This window comes from Bombina bombina, chromosome 4 (assembly GCF_027579735.1).
Source record: "Bombina bombina isolate aBomBom1 chromosome 4, aBomBom1.pri, whole genome shotgun sequence".
Taxonomy (NCBI): Eukaryota; Metazoa; Chordata; class Amphibia; order Anura; family Bombinatoridae; genus Bombina; species Bombina bombina.
This window is the reverse complement of record NC_069502.1, coordinates 1,177,221,325-1,177,246,120: the sequence shown is the minus strand read 5'-3', so window position 1 is coordinate 1,177,246,120 and position 24,796 is coordinate 1,177,221,325. Positions and strand designations below refer to the sequence as shown.

General features: G+C 42.2%; 1 protein-coding gene across 1 annotated transcript in view; it reads left to right on the top strand.

Moving 5' to 3' along the window:
* Positions 1-24,796, top strand: part of SPDYA (speedy/RINGO cell cycle regulator family member A) — a 504,065-nt gene that overhangs the window by 93,081 nt on the left and 386,188 nt on the right. The window lies entirely within an intron of this gene.

Sequence of the window (24,796 nt, the reverse complement as noted above, 5' to 3'; positions counted from 1 at the left end):
CCTGACTTGAAAGAGATTATCTCTGATATCACTGGGGGCAAGGGCCACGCCCTTCTTCAGGATAGGTCTTTTCAAGACCAAAAATAAACCTAAGTTTCGTCCCTTTCGCAGAAACGGATCAGCCCCAAGGGCTACGTCCTCTAAGCAGGAAGGTAATACTTCTCAAGCCAATCCAGCCTGGAGACCTATGCAAGGCTGGAACAAAGGAAAGCAGGCCAGGAAACCTGCCACTGCTACCAAGACAGCATGAAATGCGGGCCCCCGATCCGGGACCGGATCTGGTGGGGGGCAGACTCTCTCTCTTCGCTCAGGCTGGGGCAAGAGATGTTCTGGACCCTTGGGCGCTAGAAATAGTCTCCCAAGGTTATTCTCTGGAGTTCAAGGGGCTTCCTCCAAGGGGGAGGTTCCACAGGTCTCAGTTGTCTTCAGACCACATAAGAAGACAGGCATTCTTACATTGGGTAGAAGACCTGCTAAAAATGGGAGTGATTCATCCTGTTCCATTAGGAGAACAAGGGATGGGGTTCTACTCCAATCTGTTCATAGTTCCCAAAAAAGAGGGAACGTTCAGACCAATCTTAGATCTCAAGATCTTGAACAAGTTTCTCAAGGTTCCATCGTTCAAGATGGAAACCATTCGAACACTTCTTCCTTCCATCCAGGAAGGTCAATTCATGACCAAGGTGGATTTCAAGGATGCGTATCTACATATTCCTATCCACAAGGAACATCATCGGTTCCTAAGGTTTGAATTCCTGGACAAGCATTTCCAGTTCGTGGCGTTTTCTTTCGGATTAGCCACTGCTCCTAGGATTTTCTCATAGGTACTAGGGTCCCTTCTGGCGGTGCTAAGACCAAGGGGCATTGCTGTAGTACCTTACTTGGACGACATTCTGATTCGAGCGTCGTCCCTTCCTCAAGTAAAGGCTCACACGGACATTGTCCTGGCCTTTCTCAGATCTCACGGATGGAAAGTGAACGTGGAAAAGAGTTCTCTATCTCCGTCAACGAGGGTTCCCTTCTTGGGAACTATAATAGACTCCTTAGAAATGAGGATTTTTCTGACAGAAGCCAGAAAAACAAAACTTCTAGACTCTTGTCGGATACTTCATTCCGTTCCTCTTCCTTCCATAGCGCAGTGCATGGAAGTGATAGGTTTGATGGTAGCGGCAATGGACATAGTTCCTTTTGTGCGCATTCATCTAAGACCATTACAACTGTTCCTGCTCAGTCAGTGGAATGGGGACTATTCAGACTTGTCTCCGAAGATACAAGTAAATCAGAGGACCAGAGACTCATTCCGTTGGTGGCTGTCCCTGGACAACCTGTCACAAGGGATGACCTTCCGCAGACCAGAGTGGGTCATTGTCACGACCGACGCCAGTCTGATGGGCTGGGGCGCGGTCTGGGGATCCCTGAAAGCTCAGGGTCTTTGGTCTCGGGTAGAATCTCTTCTACCGATAAATATTCTGGAACTGAGAGCGATATTCAATGCTCTCAAAGCTTGGCCTCAGCTAGCGAGGGCCAAGTTCATACATCAACCATCAAGGGGGGAACAAGGAGTTCCCTAGCGATGGAAGAAGTGACCAAAATCATTCTATGGGCGGAGTCTCACTCCTGCCACCTGTCTGCTATCCACATCCCAGGAGTGGAAAATTGGGAAGCGGATTTTCTGAGTCGTCAGACATTGCATCCGGGGGAGTGGGAACTCCATCCGGAAATCTTTGCCCAAGTCACTCAACCGTGGGGCATTCCAGACATGGATCTGATGGCCTCTCGTCAGAACTTCAGAGTTCCTTACTACGGGTACAGATCCAGGGATCCCAAGGCGGCTCTAGTGGATGCACTAGTAGCACCTTGGACCTTCAAACTAGCTTATGTGTTCCCGCCGTTTCCTCTCATCCCCAGGCTGGTAGCCAGGATCAATCAGGAGAGGGCGTCGGTGATTTTGATAGCTCCTGCGTGGCCACGCAGGACTTGGTATGCAGATCTGGTGAATATGTCATCGGCTCCACCATGGAAGCTACCTTTGAGACGAGACCTTCTTGTTCTAGGTCCGTTCGACCCACTCCAGCTGACTGCTTGGAGATTGAACGCTTGATCTTATCAAAGCGAGGGTTCTCAGATTCTGTTATTAATACTCTTGTTCAGGCCTGAAAGCCTGTAACCAGAAAATTACCACATAATTTGGTATATCTGTTGGTGTGAATCTGCAGGATTCCCTTGGGACAAGGTTAAGATTCCTAAGAGTCTATCCTTCCTTCGAGAAGGATTGGAAAAAGGATTATCTGCAAGTTCCTTGATGGGACAGATTTCTGCCTTGTCTGTGTTACTTCACAAAAAGCTGGCAGCTGTGCCAGATGTTCTAGCCTTTGTTCAGGCTCTGGTTAGAATCAAGCCTGTTTACAAAATTTTGACTCCTCCTTGGAGTCTCAACCTAGTTCTTTCAGTTCTTCAGGGGGTTCCGTTTGAACCCTTACATTCCGTTGATATTAAGTTATTATCTTGGAAAGTTTTGTTTTTGGTTGCAATTTCTTCTGCTAGAAGAGTTTCAGAATTATCTGCTCTGCAGTGTTCTTCTCCTTATCTGGTGTTCCATGCAGATAAGGTGGTTTTGCGTACTAAACCTGGTTTTCTTCCAAAAGTTGTTTCTAACAAAGACATTAACCAGGAGATAGTTGTGCCTTCTTTGTGTCCTAATCCAGTTTCAAAGAAGGAACGTTTGTTGCACAACTTGGATGTAGTTCGTGCTCTCAAATTTTACTTAGCAGCTACTAAGGTTTTCAGACAAACTTTGTCTTTGTTTGTTGTTTATTCTGGTAAACGGAGAGGTCAAAAAGCAACTTCTACCTCTCTCTCCTTCTGGATTAAAAGCATTATCCGATTGGCTTATGAGACTGCCGGACGGCAGCCTCCTGAAAGAATCACAGCTCACTCCACTAGGGCTGTGGCTTCCACATGGGCCTTCAAGAACGAGGCTTCTGTTGATCAGATATGTAAGGCAGCGACTTGGTCTTCACTGCACACTTTTTCTAAATTTTACAAATTTGATACTTTTGCTTCTTCTGAGGCTATTTTTGGGAGAAAGGTTTTGCAAGCCGTGGTGCCTTCCATTTAGGTGACCTGATTTGCTCCCTCCCTTCATCCGTGTCCTAAAGCTTTGGTATTGGTTCCCACAAGTAAGGATGACGCCGTGGACCGGACACACCTATGTTGGAGAAAACAGAATTTATGTTTACCTGATAAATTACTTTCTCCAACGGTGTGTCCGGTCCACGGCCCGCCCTGGTTTTTTTAATCAGGTCTGATAATTTATTTTCTTTAACTACAGTCACCACGGTAACATATGGTTTCTCCTATGCAAATATTCCTCCTTAACGTCGGTCGAATGACTGGGGTAGGCGGAGCCTAGGAGGGATCATGTGACCAGCTTTGCTGGGCTCTTTGCCATTTCCTGTTGGGGAAGAGAATATCCCACAAGTAAGGATGACGCCGTGGACCGGACACACCGTTGGAGAAAGTAATTTATCAGGTAAACATAAATTCTGTTTTCTTGGTGTCTTTCTCATCATTTTTCCTGGCATTCTTTTAGAATACCGAGAATTTTACAGTTTTTTCAGGATGGTTTAGATAAGGGTTTGTCCGCAAGTTCTTTGAAAGGACAAATCTCTGCTCTTTCTGTTCTTTTTCACAGAAAGATTGGTATTCTTCCTGATATTCATTGTTTTGTACAAGCTTTGGTTCGTATAAAACCTGTCATTAAGTCAATTTCTCCTCCTTGGAGTTTGAATTTGGTTCTGGGAGCTCTTCAAGCTCCTCCGTTTGAACCTATGCATTCATTGGACATTAAATTACTTTCTTGGAAAGTTTTGTTCCTTTTGGCCATCTCTTCTGCCAGAAGAGTTTCTGAATTATCTGCTCTTTCTTGTGAGTCTCCTTTTCTGATTTTTCATCAGGATAAGGCGGTGTTGCGAACTTCTTTTGAATTTTTACCTAAAGTTGTGAATTCCAACAACATTAGTAGAGAAATTGTGGTTCCTTCATTATGTCCTAATCCTAAGAATTCTAAGGAGAAATCGTTGCATTCTTTGGATGTTGTTAGAGCTTTGAAATATTATGTTGAAGCTACGAAATCTTTTCGTAAGACTTCTAGTCTATTTGTTATCTTTTCCGGTTCTAGAAAAGGCCAGAAAGCTTCTGCCATTTCTTTGGCATCTTGGTTGAAATCTTTAATTCATCTTGCCTATGTTGAGTCGGATAAAACTCCGCCTCAGAGAATTACAGCTCATTCTACTAGGTCAGTTTCTACTTCCTGGGCGTTTAGGAATGAAGCTTCGGTTGACCCGATCTGCAAAGCAGCAACTTGGTCCTCTTTGCATACTTTTACTAAATTCTACCATTTTGATGTATTTTCTTCTTCTGAAGCAGTTTTTGGTAGAAAAGTACTTCAGGCAGCGGTTTCAGTTTGAATCTTCTGCTTATGTTTTTCGTTAAACTTTATTTTGGGTGTGGATTATTTTCAGCAGGAATTGGCTGTCTTTATTTTATCCCTCCCTCTCTAGTGACTCTTGTGTGGAAAGATCCACATCTTGGGTAGTCATTATCCCATACGTCACTAGCTCATGGACTCTTGCTAATTACATGAAAGAAAACATAATTTATGTAAGAACTTACCTGATAAATTCATTTCTTTCATATTAGCAAGAGTCCATGAGGCCCGCCCTTTTTTTGGGGTGGTTATGATTTTTGTATAAAGCACAATTATTCCAATTCCTTATTTTATATGCTTTCGCACTTTTTTATCACCCCACTTCTTGGCTATTCGTTAAACTGAATTGTGGGTGTGGTGAGGGGTGTATTTATAGGCATTTTGAGGTTTGGGAAACTTTGCCCCTCCTGGTAGGAATGTATATCCCATACGTCACTAGCTCATGGACTCTTGCTAATATGAAAGAAATGAATTTATCAGGTAAGTTCTTACATAAATTATGTTTTTTCTCTGTATTCTTTTGCTTTCCTTTTTAAAAGCGAAAAAAAAAATATTATCCAAACAAAATAAAAAAAAGAATATTATCCAGACTAACCAGATAAACCCTATTTCCATATTTATATCTAGATTCATATTTATTAGTTCAGTAAATCAAAACATTCCTAACCTAAAGAAAAAAAAAAAAAACTATTATCTAAAAAATGGCCTTTGGACTATGATCTAGGAATTCTTGAGCCTCGCGGGGATATTCAAAGAATTTTGGCCCATCTGACGTCAAGATTTTTAATTTAGCTGGGTATAACAAAAATGCTTTTATTCCATCTTTGTTCAAGGTGGTACACAGAGGTGAGAATTCTTTTCGTTTTTTTGATAGTTCCATTGAATAATCCTGGGACATCAGTACTTTGGAGCTCTCAAATATAAGAAGTGAGTTCTTTCTATATGTTTGTAGTGAGGCAATTTTGTTTGAAAATGTAGGAATTTAACCATAATCTGTCTAGGTTGTGTACATATGTTCCTTTCATAATACTCTGGACCAATCCTATGTGCCCATTCTACACTACATTTGAGTGTGCCTACAGACATTTTTAAAAGATTTGGAAGTGTATTTTCAACAAAGTGTATTAAGTCTGTTGCCTTAACAGATTCAGGAACCCCTATTAGGCGAATATTATTTTGCCTTGACCTGTTCTCCAGGTCTTCAAGGCGTTGATGGAGAACCTGATTTTGCCTAGTAAGGTTTTCAATTGCATTAGAATAATTTGTAGAGGTGTCTTCAAGATCAGACACTATTCCTTCCAATTCTTTAAATCTGATTGAGATCTGCTTGATCTCCCCAGAGATATCATCTAAACCCAATTTTGGGGAGAAATAATTAACTTATCTGTTGTACTATCTGATGTGCGTCTTTGTTATTGAAAGTAGAGTCTAAAGATTCATTTAATTCTTCAGGGGAACCTCTCTGGCTCCTATCACTTTGTTTGTGTTTAGATGCCATCCTATGAACCCCTAAATATTTATCCATAAACACAAATAGGAACAATATAATATGAAATGAAGAAAGGGAGAAAAAATAAAACAGGCTAAATTAACAGCTTTTCCTTGTATTTTTTCTTATTATTATAATCTATATTTAAGCTTACTTAATTTTTTCCTTATGTAAAATGAACCGTGGACTCTCTACTTAATGCTACGCTGGTTTAGTACCCATATAGGCTCAGGTATTTTCTAGTCGGCCCAGCTAGCTGAGATTTTTAAACAAAAAAAAAAAGTCCTCTCAGATCTTCTTATTATAATAGTCTCTGAGATGCCTATTACCCAGTAAGTCTTGTTCTTAACAACTTTCAATATTAAGCAGGAGGGGTATTCTAAGCCTTGTTTTATACCCCTTTAAACCAAAGTCAGGGTTTTTAGATCAAAATGGCAAGAGTTTTATTGCACCCTTAGATTACCATCCGTGAAATTAATTCACTCTCTCCCCCTCTAACATTCAAAAGGGGCGGAGGGTATGATTGTAGGGGCGGCAGGTTCAAAAACAATAAATGTAATGCAATGGTTGTCTTCCCTTGCCATTCAAAACCCCCTTCTTGTCTTATCTTTCTTTCTCAGGCGCTTTCTTTTCCCCTTTCTTGAATATTTATTCGATATTATACTGTAGGTACCTTGACTTGTCCTGCTATGCCGTTAGAGAGACTTCGCTTCTCACCTATATGTGATTCCTCCTCCCCAGCTCCATTGCCTCTTTAGTCCGGTATCCTTTTATAATTTTCACCACTGACCTCTGTTCAAAGTCCCACACAGAGATCTGTCTGACACCTCTGGTCCGGTTCCAGTCGTTGATAGCCTTTCAGTGGCTCCTCATATGTCTGCTGTTTTGTCTCTCTACCGCTACAATATTTTTTCTCACAGACGAGAAAGAAGCGTGTGAACGCAGCCAGCAAGCAACTCCGATGAAGTGAAGGGTCCCAACTCTGAATGCTACCAGGTAGCGGTCGACGAATGTAGAAGTGAGCCCCAAAGTAACACAGAGTGCCGTAGTCTGGGCGGTAAACGTTTTTTCTCAGCTGTACTCTGCCGAAGGGGAAACTTCACCTCTCACCAGTATGTGACTCCTCCTCCACAGTTCCGTTGTCACAGCCTTTGCAGCATAGGTATCGCTTGTAACTTTTACAGCTCAACTCCCCTTCAGTTTCCCACGGTGATGTAACTGACATTTCTCACCCAGTTCCGGTCTTTGTCTCCCGTTCTGTCTCACCACGGGTACCTTTTCCTCTTTTTAACGCAACTCCTCCTAGTCTCATAACCAGGCAGACCGACGGTCTGTAGGTAGGTTCTTGCTCTTCTTCCAGCGGCTCCAAGTATTCAGCATCTGTTATGGCTTTTTTCTATACTCTGGAACATCTGCTTCCACGCTTAACCTGCGTATAATGGCTTTCGGTGAGGGAGGGTTCTTTCTCTCCCCTTCTCCCGTGGTATATTAGCCCAGACACGCGTCCCGTCAAGGGCTTTTCCACTTGGGCGGCAATTAGTCCATATCCTAGGGGGTAAGGACACGGAGCCGTACAGAGCACTAAACTCGCCCTGCTTGCTCTAGGCCCAACCACCGGAAGTCCAGCCGATAATTTTTTATAAAACGTTTTAAGTTTGAGGGGAAAAAAAAAGTTTTAATTTATTTATAATAAATATGTATTTAATCAAAATTATAGTGTAGCTGTATTCATTTAAATATTATTTTGAAGGGACATGAAAAGCAAAATATATGTTGAATGATGTATAAATAGCTTGTAATGTGGTAAATTATTCTTTGGTTTTATATATATTTTTTATATGTATTTCCATCTTAATATGGGAAGAGTCCACAGCTGCATTCCTTACATGTGGGAAATACTGAACCTGGCCACCAGGAGGAGGCAAAGACACCCTATCCAAAGGCTTAAAGGGACACTGAACCCATTTTTTTTCTTTTCTGATTCAGATAGAACATGCAATTTTAAGCAACTTTGCAATTTACTGCTATTATCAATTTTTCTTCGTTCTCTTGCTATTTTTATTTGAAAAGAAGGTATCTAAGATTTTTTTTGTTTCAGGCCTCTGGATAGCACTTTTTTATTGGTGGATGAATTTATCCACCAATCAGCATGAACAACCCATGTTGTTCACCAAAAATGGGCCAGCATCTAAACTTACATTCTTGCATTTCAAATAAAGATACCAAGAGAATTTAGAAAATTTGATAATAGGAATAAATTAGAAAGTTGCTTAAAATGGCATGCTCTATCTGAATCACGAAAGAAAAAAATTGGGTTCAGTGTCCCTTTAAATACCTCCCCCACTTCCTCATAACCCCAGTCATTCTTTGCCTTTCGTCACAGGAGGTTTGCAGAGAAGTGTTAGAAGATTTTGGAGTAGTCTCTTATGGAGGGTAGTACTCTTCGACATGTGACTGGAGTTTTAAGTAGTCCTTTCAGCCTCTCAGTGAGAGCATGGATGAAAGTTAGAGTCCAGGGAAGCAGGGAGAATCTTTCTGCGAAACCATCCAGACTCATATTAATAGCTCCATAGGCAATCAGCATTGACGAGTTTCGCTGCCTGCTTTCTTCACTCAAGTCCATGTCAGAAGCGATGCTACTATCTGCCACACTTGAAGGGCCGTGTTCCTGTTCCACAGCGTAGATTCTGGTAAGATTGTTTAATATTTTATACATGTATGATAACGCAAGAAGACAGGGTAACAGTGTGATTTTGATATTGCTTTATGTGTGAGATGTTATGGGCTCATAGGCTGTTATGGACTATACAGGATTCACTTTCACTTTGAAAGCCAAGCAGCTTACAAGCTTGGCGATCTTTCTCATAGCAGGGACGGTCCTGCATTGTGCACCATGTGATTCATTCCTTTTTTCCTGACCGGTGTCTATCCGAGAGGAGTCATAAATCTCTGTACTGTCTGGGTCATAGGAGGTGGTGAGTGCCCAGCCACTAAGGGTGCTGTATTTTTGAATAAAATAAGATGTTTTATTTCTCTAGTTCTCCGGTTATTGCACTAGCGATGGAGGATTCTGTTACTTTCTGGCACTCCCTCTATTCCTAATGAGTAATTCCTCTTTATATGGTGAGGAGGCCTTAGTTCTGCCCTCTCAATTATGTTCCATATGCCTTGATAATGTGATAATATCAAACATGTTTGGTACCACGGAGTTGTTGTCCAGTGAGGTGCGTACCCTACATTCTTATCTCTACACATGCAGTTTTCCCATAGCATTGCTGATCCTCTATCTGGAGGGGGCCTTTTTTCACCAAACGTTACTGCGCAGTTCAGATGGCTGTGTCTGCGGCCTTTACTCGCCTTGCTAAGTGCAAGCGAAAGGTTACATATTGCACTCCTTCCCAGAGTACATCAGATCATTTATTGGATTTAACTGAGGGTTATCCAAGGATGAAGTTCTTTCTGAGACTTCAGAGTATGAACATTCTGGGTCAGTCTGCTGCCTCTAAACCTCTGGCTGTGGAGGAACCAGATTTTAGTTTAGGAATTTGCACTTTCTTCTAATGGAAGTTTTTGCAAATTCAGAGATTCCAGAGGCCAAATTGCCTGATGAACCTTTAATTCCTAAATTGGATAGAGTTTGAGGACAGGGTGGTACCTTATCCTTCCCTGCTCCTGTTAGATCGCAAACATTATTAAGAATGAATGGGACTGGATTGGATTCCTTTTCCCCCTCTTCTCCCTTTAACAAATTGTCCCCGGTTCTGGACTCTCAGTGGAGTTGTGAGGTTCCGTCCTTAAATGGGATGGCGTTATCTTCACCCTTGCTAAATGTACTACTATCTTGCTTGAGGATAGTTCTTTGTTGAAGAGCCCATGGATAAAAGATGGAAACTCTGTTAAGAAGGATGTTTCAACATACAGGATATTTGTTTCAACCGGTGGCGGCTGTTACCGCGGTTACTGGAGAAACTACCTTCTGGTGTGACTCCTTATAGGATTTGATCGGGGTGGAGGATCCCCTCGACGTTACTCAGAAAAGATTTATGGCCTTGAGGGTTGTTGATTCTTTTATCTGTGCTGCTATTAGGCTGTTTATTCGCTTGAATGCTATGGCTTCAGCTTTTTCTGTTCAGGCCCGTTGGGCTCTGGCGGAAGTCATGGTCTGCGGATATGACTTCTAAGTCTAGACTTCTTCCCTCCCTTTAAGGGAATGATTTTGTCTGGTCCAGGCCTGAACTCAATTATCTCCACGGTCACAGGGGGCAAGGGTGCCTTCCTACCGCAAGAGTATGTGAATTAATCTAAGGGACGATTTTCATACTTTTCGTTCTGATAAAGCCGATGTCAGCAGTCCTCTGTTAAGCCAGAGCAAACCAAGAGCTCTTGGAAGCCGACTCAGTCCTGGAATAAATCCAAGCAGAACAAGAAGCCTGCAGAGTCTACTTCGGCATGGATGGGCGGTACCCGGTCCTCTTCTGGATCATATTGGGGGCAGTATGTCGCTCTTTTCAGTCGCTTAGTTCAGGGACGTGCAGGTTCCATAGGTCCTGGAGGTCATAGCTCAGGGTTACAAGATAGGTTTTAAGTCTCAGCCACCAAAGGACAGATTCCTCCTGTCTTCCTGACCAGGAAGGAGGGAAGCCTTTCTAGGGTGTGTACGGGATCTGTCCTCTAGCAGTTATTGTCCCGGTGCTTATCGCAGTGAGAGGTTTGGGATGCTATTCAAACCTTTTTGTGGTCCCTAAGAAGGAGGGAGCTTCAGTCCGATTCTGGACCTAAAGTTCTTAATCAGGTTTTTAAATGTCCCCTCGTTTAAGATGGAGACAATGAGGTCCATTCTTCATTCATGACCAAGATAGATCTGAAGGATGCTCCCTCCTCGTACCAATCCTCAAGGACCTCTTTCAGTTCCTAAGGTTTGCATTCCTGGACCAGCACTTCCAGTTTACTGCCTTCCGTTTGGTCTAGCTAAAGAAATTTTTCGAAGAGTGGACCATTCGGAATATCTCCTCTGTCTTCTTTGATCCCATGGATGGCAGATAATCTATAGAGAGTTCTCTTGTATCAAGTACCAGGGTAGAATTCTCGGGTACTATAATAGTCTCCATATACATGAGAATATTTCTAACAGACCAAAGACGTTGCAAGCTAGCTTCAACATGTCTTGCCCTCCAGATCTCCTTAAGGCCATCTGTGGCTCGGTGTCTGGAGGTGATTGGTCTCATGGTGTCCAACTTGGACATTATTTCCTTTACCAGATTTCACCTCAGACGGTTGCAACTGTGCATGCTGAACGAGTGGAACGGCGATCAGTCGGATCTGTCTCAACAGATTTCTCTGGACAACCAATCAGGAGAATCGCTCTCTTGGTGGTTTTGTCCGGATCACTTGTCCTGAGGGACATCCGTCTCAAGACCATCCTGGGTGATTGTGACTACGGTTAGCGAGTCTGTCAGGATGGGGAGCTGTTTGGGGTGCCAGGAAGGCACAGGGCCTCTGGTCTCAGGAGGTAAAGCTCCCTCTTGATCTCATTTTGGATCTTCGGGCAATATACAATGCTCTGAAGGCTTGGTCTCTGCTGGGTTCATCCCAGTTAATCAAATTCCAATCAAACAATATATCCTCGGTGGCTTACATCAACCATCAGGGGGGAACGAGAAACTCCCTAGTTTTGAGGGAAGTATCTTGGATTCTGGTGTGGAGGGACCCGCATCTTGTTCGGTGTCAGCAATCCACATTCCGGGTGTGGGCAACTGGGAAGCATATTTCCTCAGCAGACAATCCTTTCATCCGGGAGAATAGTCTCTCCATCCTGAGTGTTTGCAGAGATTTGCAAGAGGAAGATCTTATAATGTCCCAATACTGAACTACCCAGATAGGGGTCGAGGTACAGGGATCCTCAGGCGGAGATAACAGATGCATTAGCGGTGCCTTGGAGGTTCAATCTAATTTATCCTTTCCGACTGTTACCACTACTTCTTAGTGTAGTGGCTCGAGTCAAGCAGGCGTCAGTGATACTGACTGCTCCGTCTTGGCCACGAAGGATATGGTTCGCGGATCTAGTGAGGATGTCATCATCTCCTCCGTGGAAGTTACCTTGTCGCAGGGATCTGCTGACCAAGGTCTCTTTGTTCATCAATGTCTAGATACTCTGAGGCTGACTGCGTGGAGATTGAATGCTTAGTCCTAGCCAAGACAGGGTTTTCTGAGAGAAGGTGTGGAGGACCTACTTATTCTGTTCTCCAGGATGAACTGGAGAAGGGCTTTTTTGCAAGTTCCCTGAAGGGAAAGTTTTGGCCCTGTCTGTGTTACTGCACAGCAGGTTTGCAGAGCTTCCAGATGTGCAGCCATTTGTTAAGACTCTGCTGGGATCAGACCTGTGTTTAGATCTAAGGCTCCTCCTTGGAGTTTAAATCTTATCCTTAAGGTTTTGCAACGAGTTCTGTTGGAGCCTATGCATGAAGTAGACATTGAATTGTGTCTTGGAAGGTTCCTTTTCTACTGGCTATTGCTTCTGCTCGCAGAGTATCTGTGATTGCTGCCTTGCAATGCGTCCCTCCTTATCTGGCTTTTCACTCTGATAAGGCTGTTCTACGAACCAAGTTAGGTTTTCTTCCTAAGGTTGTGTCAATTCGCAACATCAATCAAGAGACTGTGGTTCCTATCTTATGTCCTAATCCTTCTTCGTCGAAGGAACGTTTACAACGTATTTCTTGATGTGATTTGTGCCTTGAAGTTCTATCTTCGGGCCACGAAGCAATTTAGACAAACCTCTTTCTCTGTTTGTTCTCTTTTCCGGGAAGCGTTGGGGTCAGAGGGCCTCTTTGACTTCCTTATCTTTTTGTCTGAGCAGTGTCATACGTTTAACATAGAAACGGCGGGAAATAAGCCTCCTCTGAGGATTATGGCTCATTCTACGAGAGCAGCGATTTCCTCTTGGGCCTTCAAAAATGAGGCCTCTATGGATCAGATTTGTAAGGAGACTACCTGGTTTTCCTTACATACTTTTTCCAAAATTTTACAAGTTTGATATTTTTTGCTTCTGCTGAAGCAGCCTTTGTGAGAAAGGTTTTGCAGGCAGTAGTGCCCTCAGATTATGGTCCGCCTCTCTTTTCCCTCCCGTTAGCATTCTGTGTACCTGAACTCTAGAGCTTGGGTATATGTTTCCCACAAGGAATGCAGCTGTGGACTTTTCCCATATTAAGATGGAAAACATAAATTTTGCTTACCTAATCATTTCATTTCCATCTGTATAGGAAGAGTCCAAAACTCCCGCCCGTGTTCTCCGATGGGCGGCCCTAAATTTGAATTTTTTTGTTCTGGCACCTTTTTCACCCTGATATTTCTCCTACTTTTCCTTGTTCCCTCTACAGAATGACTGGGGTTATGAGGAAGTGGGGGAGGAGTATTTAAGCCTTTGGCTGGGGTGTCTTTGCCTCCTCCTGGTGGCCAGGTTCAGTATTTTCCACAAGTAAGGAATGCAGCTGTGGACTCTTCCCATACAGATGGAAATGAAATTATCAGGTAAGCATAATTTGTTTTTATTTCTCTTAATTTTATTAAATATCCTTTGATGAAGAGCATATGCAGATAAATTATGTAGCTGCTGATTAATGACTGCACATAGATTAATGACTTGCACATGTGCATTGCTATTTCTACTAATAAAATAATAAAAGTACAAAGGTTGTAATGTTGCTTGAGATGGTCTTCTATATCTTCATAATATTTTTGATAAGTTTTATGTCCTTTTAAGATCAGAAATAATATTTTCTCCAACATAGGTGTGTCCGGTCCACGGCGTCATCCTTACTTGTGGGATATTCTCTTCCCCAACAGGAAATGGCAAAGAGCCCAGCAAAGCTGGTCACATGATCCCTCCTAGGCTCCGCCTACCCCAGTCATTCTCTTTGCCGTTGTACAGGCAACATCTCCACGGAGATGGCTTAGAGTTTTTTAGTGTTTAACTGTAGTTTTTCATTATTCAATCAAGAGTTTGTTATTTTCAAATAGTGCTGGTACGTACTATTTACTCAGAAACAGAAAAGAGATGAAGAATTCTGTTTGTATGAGGAAAATGATTTTAGCAACCGTAACTAAAATCCATGGCTGTTCCACACAGGACTGTTGAGAGCATTAACTTCAGTTGGGGGAACAGTTTGCAGTCCTTTGCTGCTTGAGGTATGACACATTCTAACAAGACGATGTAATGCTGGAAGCTGTCATTTTCCCTATGGGATCCGGTAAGCCATGTTTATTACGATTGTAAATAAGGGCTTCACAAGGGCTTATTTAGACTGTAGACATTTTTTGGGCTAAATCGATTGATATTAACACTTATTTAGCCTTGAGGAATCATTTATTCTGGGTATTTTGATATAATAATATCGGCAGGCACTGTTTTAGACACCTTATTCTTTAGGGGCTTTCCCAAAGCATAGGCAGAGTCTCATTTTCGCGCCGGTGTTGCGCACTTGTTTTTGAGAGGCATGGCATGCAGTCGCATGTGAGAGGAGCTCTGATACTTTTAAAAGACTTCTGAAGGCATCATTTGGTATCGTATTCCCCTTGGGTTTGGTTGGGTCTCAGCAAAGCAGATACCAGGGACTGTAAAGGGGTTAAAGCTTAAAACGGCTCCGGTTCCGTTATTTTAAGGGTTAAAGCTTCCAAAATTGGTGTGCAATATTTTCAAGGCTTTAAGACACTGTGGTGAAAGTTTGGTGAATTTTGAACACTTCCTTCATGTTTTTTCGCAAGTTTGATACTTTTGCTTCTTCTGAGGCTATTTTTGGGAGAAAGGTTTTGCAAGCCGTGGTGCCTTCCATTTAGGTGACCTGATTTGCTCCCTCCCTTCATCCGTGTCCTAAAGCTTTGGTATTGGTTCCCACAAGTAAGGATGACGCCGTGGACCGGACACACCTATGTTGGAGAAAACAGAATTTATGTTTACCTGATAAATTTCTTTCTCCAACGGTGTGTCCGGTCCACGGCCCGCCCTGGTTTTTTAATCAGGTCTGATAATTTATTTTCTTTAACTACAGTCACCACGGTACCATATGGTTTCTCCTATGCTATTATTCCTCCTTAACGTCGGTCGAATGACTGGGGTAGGCGGAGCCTAGGAGGGATCATGTGACCAGCTTTGCTGGGCTCTTTGCCATTTCCTGTTGGGGAAGAGAATATCCCACAAGTAAGGATGACGCCGTGGACCGGACACACCGTTGGAGAAAGAAATTTATCAGGTAAACATAAATTCTGTTATTTAAAAAAAAATCTGAAAAGAATAATATATATATATATATATATACACACTGTATATACATTTACACACACGCGCATATATATATATATATATATATATATATATATATATATATATACATATATACATACATACATACATACATACATACATATTAACAAAAGTATGTATGTACAATATTAAAAATAATTTGAATACTTCACTCTCCACTTTGCACCAAATATGTCGCAACTTGGTTGTTCAGAGGTTTCCTCTGCGTCATATTTGATGCAATAATCAAACTCATGAAGAAGCCACAAAGTAGTAGAGTTTTCAACAACCTATTGGTAAATGCATAATCACATGCTTATTGACATCAGCCAATCTGATTGAAATATACATTTTATACTATCACTAACGAATCAAATTGCTCTATACTTGAGTCATTGATCAGAACATGTAAGTGCCATTTGTTACATTTAGTATTATACTTTGGAAGTATGTATATGTGAAATTAGTATTAAAGATAAACATTGATGATGACATTAGGCCACACAGTGTAATATTTATAATAATGATTTTAATAATTGAATGATGTTTGATAGAGCAAATGGATTTTAAACCTAACAAACTGTTATAAATCAGATACAGCAGAAAATAAAATCAGCTCATTACTTACTGTCATGCTATTTTCAGTCGGCTAGATTACGAGTTTGGCGTTAGAGGCTATGCGGTGCTAACGAGCAGTTTTCCCTCACCGCTCACTTACCTACAGCGCTGGTATTATGGGTTTTTACAAACCCGTCGTTAAAAGACAAGAAGTGAGCGTTGAGAAAAAATTTGCTCATTACCGCACTCCAATACCAGCACTGCTTAAGTAAGCGGTGAGCTGGTGTAACGTGCTCGTGTACGATTTCCCCATAGGAATCAACGGGGAGAGCCGGCTGAAAAAAAGTCTAACGCCTGCAAAAAAGCAGCATTTACCTCCTAACGCAGCCCCATTGATTCCTATGGGGAAATAAAATTTATGTCTACACTGCCGCCCCCGACATCTGCATTATATTATTAACCCCTAAACTGCCGCTCCGGACACCGCCGCCACCTACATTATACTTATGAACCCCTAATCTGCTGCCCCCAACATCGCCGACACCTACATTATATTTATTAACCCCTAATCTGTCGCCCCCAAATGTTGACGCAACCTAACTACACTTATTAACCCCTAATCTGCCGCCACTATAATAAATATATTAACCCCTAAACCTAAGTCTAACCCTAACCCTCCTAACTTAAATATTTAAATAAATCTGAATAAAATTACTATAATTAACTAAATTATTCCTATTTAAAACTAAATACTTACCTTTAAAATAAACCCTACGCTAGCTGCAATATAACTAATAATTACATTGTATCTAGTTTAGGGTTGTTTTTTATTTTACAGGCAAGTTTGTATTTATTTTAACTAGGTAGAATAGTTACTAAATAGTTATTAACTATTTAATAAACTACCTAGCTAAAATAAATACAAAACTACCTGTAAAATAAAACCTAACCTAAATTACAATTACACCTAACACTACACTATAATTAAATTAATTCCCTAAATTAAATACAATTAAATAAAATTAGCTAAAGTACAAACCACCCCCCCCACTAAATTACAGAAAATAATAAACAAATTACAAGCTTTTTAAACTAATTACACCTAATCTAATCCCCCTAACAAAATAAAAAAGCCCCCCAAAATAAAAAAGCCCTACCCTACACTAAATTACAAATAGCCCTTAAAATAGCCGTTAAAGGGGCCTTTTGCAGGGCATTGCCTCAAAGTAATCAGCTCTTTTACCTGTAAAAAAAATAACAAATCCCCCCCAACATTAAAACCCACCACCCACACAACCAACCCTACTCTAAAACCCACACAATACCACCCAATGTCTTGAAGAGGGACCCGCGCCGAATGGATGAAGATAGAAGATGCCGTCTGGATGAAAACTTCTGCCCATCTGGAGGACCACTTCTGCCGGATTCGTTGAGGACGTCGGCCCGGTTGGATGAAGACTTCTCCCGGTAAGGTGATCTTCAAGGGGTTAGTGTTAGGTTTTTTTAAGGGGGTATTGGGTGGGTTTTAGAGTAGGGTTGGTTGTGTGGGTGGTGGGTTTTAATGTTGGGGGGGGGGGGGGATTTGTAATTTATTTTTACAGGTAATAGCCGATTACTTTGGGGCAATGCCCTGCAAAAGGCCCTTTTAAGGGCTATTTGTAATTTAGTGTAAGGTAGGGCTTTTTTATTTTTTTTGGGGGGGGGGGCTTTTTTATTTTGTTAGGGGGAATAGATTAGGTGTAATTAGTTTAAAAATCTTGTAATTTGTTTATTATTTTCTGTAATTTTGTGTTTTTTTGTGTGTACTTTAGCTAATTTTATTTAATTGTATTTAGTTTAGGGAATTAATTTAATTATAGTGTAGTGTTAGGTGTTAGTGTAACTTAGGTTAGGTTTTATTTTACAGGTAAATTTGTCTTTATTTTAGCTAGGTAGTTTATTAAATAGTTAATTTAATAACTATTTAATAACTATTCTACCTAGTTAAAATAAATACAAACTTGCCTGTAAAATAAAAATAAACCCTAAGCTAGGTACAATGTAACTATTAGTTATATTGTAGCTAGCTTAGGGTTTATTTTACAGGTAAGTATTTAGTTTTAAATAGGAATAATTTAGTTAATTATAGTAATTTTATTTAGATTTATTTAAATTATATTTAAGTTAGGGGGGTTAGGGTTAGACTTAGATTTAGGAGTTAATAACTTTAGTATAGTGGTGGCGACGTTGGGGGCGGCAGATTAGAGGTTAATAAATGTAGGTAGGTGTCGGCGATGTTAGGGACGCAGATTAGGGGTTAATATTTAATGTTTGCGAGGCAGGAGTGCGGCGGTTTAGGGGTTAATATATTTTTCTCCAACATAGGTGTGTCCGGTCCACGGCGTCATCCTTACTTGTGGGATATTCTCTTCCCCAACAGGAAATGGCAAAGAGCCCAGCAAAGCTGGTCACATGATCCCTCCTAGGCTCCGCCTACCCCAGTCATTCTCTTTGCCGTTGTACAGGCAACATCTCCACGGAGATGGCTTAGAGTTTTTTAGTGTTTAACTGTAGTTTTTATTATTCAATCAAGAGTTTGTTATTTTAAAATAGTGCTGGTATGTACTATTTACTCAGAAACAGAAAAGAGATGAAGATTTCTGTTTGTATGAGGAAAATGATTTTAGCACCGTAACTAAAATCCATGGCTGTTCCACACAGGACTGTTGAGAGCAATTAACTTCAGTTGGGGGAACAGTGTGCAGTCTCTTGCTGCTTGAGGTATGACACATTCTAACAAGACGATGTAATGCTGGAAGCTGTCATTTTTCCCTATGGGATCCGGTAAGCCATGTTTATTACGATGGTAAATAAGGGCTTCACAAGGGCTTATTAAGATTGTAGACTTTTCTGGGCTAAATCGATTCAGTTTTAAAACATATTTAGCTTTGAGGAATCATTTTATCTGGGTTTATTGATATTATAATATCGGCAGGCACTGTATTAGACACCTTATTTCTCTGGGGCTTTCCCAAAGCATAAGCAGAGTCTCATTTTCGCGCCGGTGTGGCGCACTTGTTTTTGAGAGGCATGGCATGCAGTCGCATGTGAGAGGAGCTCTGATACTTAGAAAAGACTTTCTGAAGGCGTCATTTGGTATCGTATTCCCCTTTGGGCTTGGTTGGGTCTCAGCAAAGCAGATACCAGGGACTGTAAAGGGGTTAAAGTGTTAAAACGGCTCCGGTTCCGTTATTTTAAGGGTTAAAGCTTCCAAATTTGGTGTGCAATACTTTTAAGGCTTTAAGACACTGTGGTGAAAATTTGGTGAATTTTGTACAATTCCTTCATGTTTTTTCGCAATTGCAGTAATAAAGTGTGTTCAGTTTAAAATTTAAAGTGACAGTAACGGTTTTATTTTAAAACGTTTTTTGTACTTTATTATCAAGTTTATGCCTGTTTAACATGTCTGAACTACCAGATAGACTGTGTTCTGAATGTGGGGAAGCCAGAATTCCTGTTCATTTAAATAAATGTGATTTATGTGATAATGACAATGATGCCCAAGATGATTCCTCAAGTGAGGGGAGTAAGCATGGTACTGCATCATTCCCTCCTTCGTCTACACGAGTCTTGCCCACTCAGGAGGCCCCTAGTACATCTAGCGCGCCAATACTGCTTACTATGCAACAATTAACGGCTGTAATGGATAATTCTGTCAAAAACATTTTAGCCAAAATGAACCCTTGTCAGCGTAAGCGTGGCTGCTCTGTTTTAGTTACTGAAGAGCATGACGACGCTGATATTAATATCTCTGAAGGGCCCCTAACCCAATCTGAGGGGGCCAGGGAGGTTTTGTCTGAGGGAGAAATTACTGATCCAGGGAACATTTCTCAACAGGCTGAACCTGATGTAATTGCATTTAAATTTAAGTTGGAACATCTCCGCATTCTGCTTAAGGAGGTATTATCCACTCTGGATGATTGTGAAAAGTTGGTCATCCCAGAGAAACTATGTAAAATGGACAAGTTCCTAGAGGTGCCGGAGCTCCCAGAAGCTTTTCCTATACCCAAGCGGGTGGCGGACATTGTTAATAAAGAATGGGAAAGGCCCGGTATTCCTTTCGTCCCTCCCCCCATATTTAAAAAATTGTTTCCTATGGTCGACCCCAGAAAGGACTTATGGCAGACAGTCCCCAAGGTCGAGGGAGCGGTTTCTACTTTAAACAAACGCACCACTATACCCATAGAGGATAGTTGTGCTTTCAAAGATCCTATGGATAAAAAATTAGAAGGTTTGCTTAAAAAGATGTTTGTTCAGCAGGGTTACCTTCTACAACCAATTTCATGCATTGTCCCTGTCACTACAGCCGCATGTTTCTGGTTTGATGAACTGATAAAGGCGTTCGATAGTGATTCTCCTCCTTATGAGGAGATTATGGACAGAATCAATGCTCTCAAATTGGCTAATTCTTTCACCCTAGACGCCACTTTGCAATTGGCTAGGTTAGCGGCTAAGAATTCTGGGTTTGCTATTGTGGCGCGCAGAGCGCTTTGGTTGAAATCTTGGTCGGCTGACGCGTCTTCCAAGAACAAGCTACTAAACATTCCTTTCAAGGGGAAAACGCTGTTTGGCCCTGACTTGAAAGAGATTATCTCGGATATCACTGGGGGTAAGGGCCACGCCCTTCCTCAGGATCGGCCTTTCAAGGCGAAAAATAGACCCAATTTTCGTCCCTTTCGTAAAAACGGACCAGCCCACAGTGCTACGTCCTCTAAGCAAGAGGGTAATACTTCTCAAGCCAAGCCAGCTTGGAGACCAATGCAAGGCTGGAACAAGGGAAAGCAGGCCAAGAAGCCTGCCACTGCTACCAAGACAGCATGAAATATTGGCCCCCGATCCGGGACCGGATCTGGTGGGGGGCAGACTCTCTCTCTTCGCTCAGGCTTGGGCAAGAGATGTTCTGGATCCTTGGGCGCTAGAAATAGTCTCCCAGGGTTATCTTCTGGAATTCAAGGGACTTCCCCCAAGGGGGAGGTTCCACAGGTCTCAGTTGTCTTCAGACCACATAAAAAGACAGGCGTTCTTACATTGTGTAGAAGACCTGTTAAAAATGGGAGTGATTCATCCTGTTCCACTAAGAGAACAAGGGATGGGGTTCTACTCCAATCTGTTCATAGTTCCCAAAAAAGAGGGAACGTTCAGACCAATCTTAGATCTCAAGATCTTAAACAAGTTTCTCAAGGTTCCATCTTTCAAGATGGAAACCATTCGAACTATTCTTCCTTCCATCCAGGAGGGTCAATTCATGACCACGGTGGATTTAAAGGATGCGTATCTACATATTCCTATCCACAAGGAACATCATCGGTTCCTAAGGTTTGCATTCCTGGACAAACATTACCAGTTCGTGGCGCTTCCTTTCGGATTAGCCACTGCTCCAAGGATTTTCACAAAGGTACTAGGCTCCCTTCTAGCGGTGCTAAGACCAAGGGGCATTGCAGTAGTACCTTACCTGGACGACATTCTGATTCAAGCGTCGTCCCTTCCTCAAGCAAAGGCTCACACGGACATTGTCCTGGCCTTTCTCAGTTCTCACGGCTGGAAAGTGAACGTGGAAAAGAGTTCTCTATCCCCGTCAACAAGGGTTCCCTTCTTGGGAACAATTATAGACTCTTTAGAAATGAGGATCTTTCTAACAGAGGCCAGAAAAACAAAACTTCTAGACTCTTGTCGGATACTTCATTCCGTTCCTCTTCCTTCCATAGCTCAGTGCATGGAAGTGATCGGGTTGATGGTAGCGGCGATGGACATAGTTCCTTTTGCGCGCATTCATCTAAGACCATTACAACTGTGCATGCTCAGTCAGTGGAATGGGGACTATACAGACTTGTCTCCGAAGATACAAGTAAATCAGAGGACCAGAGACTCACTCCGTTGGTGGCTGTCCCTGGACAATCTGTCTCAAGGGATGACGTTCCGCAGACCAGAGTGGGTCATTGTCACGACCGACGCCAGTCTGATGGGCTGGGGCGCGGTCTGGGGATCCCTGAAAGCTCAGGGTCTTTGGTCTCGGGAAGAATCTCTTCTACCGATAAATATTCTGGAACTGAGAGCGATATTCAATGCTCTCAAGGCCTGGCCTCGGCTAGCGAGGACCAAGTTCATACGGTTTCAATCAGACAACATGACAACTGTTGCGTACATCAACCATCAGGGGGGAACAAGGAGTTCCCTAGCGATGGAAGAAGTGACCAAAATCATTCTATGGGCGGAGTCTCACTCCTGCCACCTGTCTGCTATCCACATCCCAGGAGTGGAAAATTGGGAAGCGGATTTTCTGAGTCGTCAGACATTGCATCCGGGGGAGTGGGAACTCCATCCGGAAATCTTTGCCCAAGTCACTCACCTGTGGGGCATTCCAGACATGGATCTGATGGCCTCTCGTCAGAACTTCAAAGTTCCTTGCTACGGGGCCAGATCCAGGGATCCCAAGGCGGCTCTAGTGGATGCACTAGTAGCACCTTGGACCTTCAAACTAGCTTATGTGTTCCCGCCATTTCCTCTCATCCCCAGGCTGGTAGCCAGGATCAATCAGGAGAGGGCGTCGGTGATCTTGATAGCTCCTGCGTGGCCACGCAGGACTTGGTATGCAGATCTGGTGAATATGTCATCGGCTCCACCTTGGAAGCTACCTTTGAGACGAGACCTTCTTGTTCAGGGTCCGTTCGAACATCCGAATCTGGTTTCACTCCAGCTGACTGCTTGGAGATTGAACGCTTGATTTTATCGAAGCGAGGATTCTCAGATTCTGTTATCGATACTCTTGTTCAGGCCAGAAAGCCTGTAACTAGAAAGATTTACCACAAAATTTGGAAAAAATATATCTGTTGGTGTGAATCTAAAGGATTCCCTTGGGACAAGGTTAAGATTCCTAGGATTCTATCCTTCCTTCAAGAAGGATTGGAAAAAGGATTATCTGCTAGTTCCCTGAAGGGACAGATTTCTGCCTTGTCGGTATTACTTCACAAAAAGCTGGCAGCTGTGCCAGATGTTCAAGCCTTTGTTCAGGCTCTGGTTAGAATCAAGCCTGTTTACAAACCTTTGACTCCTCCTTGGAGTCTCAATTTAGTTCTTTCAGTTCTTCAGGGGGTTCCGTTTGAACCCTTACATTCCGTTGATATTAAGTTATTATCTTGGAAAGTTTTGTTTTTAGTTGCGATTTCTTCTGCTAGAAGAGTCTCAGAATTATCTGCTCTGCAGTGTTCTCCTCCTTATCTGGTGTTCCATGCAGATAAGGTGGTTTTACGTACTAAACCTGGTTTTCTTCCAAAAGTTGTTTCTAACAAAAACATTAACCAGGAGATTATCGTACCTTCTCTGTGTCCAAAACCAGTTTCAAAGAAGGAACGTTTGTTGCACAATTTGGATGTTGTTCGCGCTCTAAAATTCTATTTAGATGCTACAAAGGATTTTAGACAAACATCTTCCTTGTTTGTTGTTTATTCCGGTAAAAGGAGAGGTCAAAAAGCAACTTCTACCTCTCTCTCTTTTTGGATTAAAAGCATCATCAGATTGGCTTACGAGACTGCCGGACGGCAGCCTCCCGAAAGAATCACAGCTCATTCCACTAGGGCTGTGGCTTCCACATGGGCCTTCAAGAACGAGGCTTCTGTTGATCAGATATGTAGGGCAGCGACTTGGTCTTCACTGCACACTTTTACCAAATTTTACAAGTTTGATACTTTTGCTTCTTCTGAGGCTATTTTTGGGAGAAAGGTTTTGCAAGCCGTGGTGCCTTCCATTTAGGTGACCTGATTTGCTCCCTCCCTTCATCCGTGTCCTAAAGCTTTGGTATTGGTTCCCACAAGTAAGGATGACGCCGTGGACCGGACACACCTATGTTGGAGAAAACAGAATTTATGTTTACCTGATAAATTTCTTTCTCCAACGGTGTGTCCGGTCCACGGCCCGCCCTGGTTTTTTAATCAGGTCTGATAATTTAATTTCTTTAACTACAGTCACCACGGTACCATATGGTTTCTCCTATGCAAATATTCCTCCTTAACGTCGGTCGAATGACTGGGGTAGGCGGAGCCTAGGAGGGATCATGTGACCAGCTTTGCTGGGCTCTTTGCCATTTCCTGTTGGGGAAGAGAATATCCCACAAGTAAGGATGACGCCGTGGACCGGACACACCGTTGGAGAAAGAAATTTATCAGGTAAACATAAATTCTGTTATTATAGTGGCGGCGATGTCCGGTTCGGCAGATTAGGGGTTAAAAATTTAATTTCTTCTGTTATGTGTGATCAGTCCACGGGTCATCATTACTTCTGGGATATAACTCCTCCCCAACAGGAAATGCAAGAGGATTCACCCAGCAGAGCTGCATATAGCTCCTCCCCTCTACGTCAGTCCCAGTCATTCTCTTGCACCCAACGACTAGATAGGATGTGTGAGAGGACTATGGTGATTATACTTAGTTTTTATGACTTCAATCAAAAGTTTGTTATTTTAAAATAGCACCGGAGCGTGTTATTACTTCTCTGGCAGAGTTTGAGGAAGAATCTGTCAGAGTTTTTTTACTATGATTTTAACCGGAGTAGTTAAGATCATATTGCTGTTCTCGGCCATCTGAGGGAGGTAAAGGCTTCAGATCAGGGGACAGCGGGCAGATGAATCTGCATTGAGGTATGTAGCAGTTTTTATTTTCTGAATGGAATTGATGAGAAAATCCTGCCATACCGTTAAAATGACATGTATGTATACACTTCAGTATTCTGGGGATGGTATTTCACCGGAACTACTCTGTTAAAGGTCACTAATCCTTTTTAATAACTATTTATCATGTTAAACGTTTTTGCTGGAATGTAGAATCGTTTACATTGCTGAGGTACTGTGTGAATAAATATTTGGGCATTATTTTCCACTTGGCAGTTTTTTTGCTTTAATTGTGACAGTTTCGTTTCTCTTCACTGCTGTGTGGGAGAG